This window comes from Egretta garzetta, unplaced genomic scaffold (assembly GCF_000687185.1).
Source record: "Egretta garzetta isolate BGI_Z169 unplaced genomic scaffold, ASM68718v1 scaffold147, whole genome shotgun sequence".
In the NCBI taxonomy this organism is placed as follows: Eukaryota; Metazoa; Chordata; class Aves; order Pelecaniformes; family Ardeidae; genus Egretta; species Egretta garzetta.
The window spans coordinates 650,850-652,134 of record NW_009260173.1 but is presented as its reverse complement, the minus strand read 5'-3'; positions in this window follow the sequence as shown (position 1 = coordinate 652,134).

Sequence of the window (1,285 nt, the reverse complement as noted above, 5' to 3'; positions counted from 1 at the left end):
ATGATCCATGAAGCTTCCTGAGCAACCCTTGCCTCCTCCCAAATGCCTAATGCTGGCAAAATGAAGGTAGGGAGAAGCAGAGCAATGCCAGAGGAAGAGGATTTATAGCCGAGAGTCCAGCTCTTTCTCAAAAGGTGACGGGGATGCCCCACTCCCTCCTGATCCGAATTCCCTACAGTGAAGCTAATGTTATGGTTAAACGGGAAGTTTTACGGCATACCAGTGGAACGGGAAGAGGAGGGTTGTGTACGGGTGGGATGGGGTTTCTGCAGCAGCCTGGAGAAGGACTCATTTTATTCCCTTTGAGAAGAGCCATGAATAGGAGAGAGATAAACAGCACTGTTCCCCACAGCCTCCCCAAACCCACTTCTGATCCCCAGAGAGCGGATTCAGGATGGGACAGACATTGCCTTTTATTCATATTGCAGGTGGCAAGGGATTGCTGGCACCGAAAGCAAAGCATCTGCAAAACTGAAACCTCACGGTGAGTTGTAACTGCCTCCCTTCTTTCCTTAACTAAAATTCAACCCCCAACAACTGTGGTTAAACGCTGGGAAGACAGACACTGCCTACAGCAGGGAGCCCCGTTAATGCACGTACTCCCTCTTGGATGCATCGCCCTGGGAAGCGACAGCCTGGACCAGGAAGCAGCCCCATGGAGCACGGCCGTGCCGCAGAGACAGCGCTGCCCTGGCCACCAGCTGGCACACACAGGTAGCCCGCAGGGCAGCAGCCCGTGTCCATCAGGGACCGGGCTGACGGTCGGTCACGATGACCTGAGCCCAGCTCAGCTCACAAACCAGTTCCTCGTGACTCGAAATGGGTGGGGTAAGGGAGGTACCCAAGACGACCTTTCCCAACAATTGCACCTTTTGCTTTTTCTTCCCAACCACCCTCCTGCGCATGTTCTACACGCGCAGATCTACTGGTGCTGCATCCCCTGGATGCCCACGCACCCCTGGCTGCCCAAAACTCTGCCAAGGTGTGCTTGCCCTTCTGTGCACACCAAGCAAGCTATCGCAAAGAGAAAACCAGAGGCTGTTTTCAGGCCATGGCGAACCCACGTATCCACCACAGAAGGACACAAATCCTTCTGCCAGGGGTGAAGCCCCTAGTGCTGCAAAACCCCCCTGAAGCTCGGTTGAGCTGCTGGAGCAGCGAGGGGAGCACAGGGAGGCTGGGTGCTGTGCACCAGCCTGAGCTATTCCCCTGCAGCCCCCGAGCATGGCAAAGCTTACCTGGATGGCAGGAGGCGCAGGATGCTTATTCCCCGTCCTCCGATGGA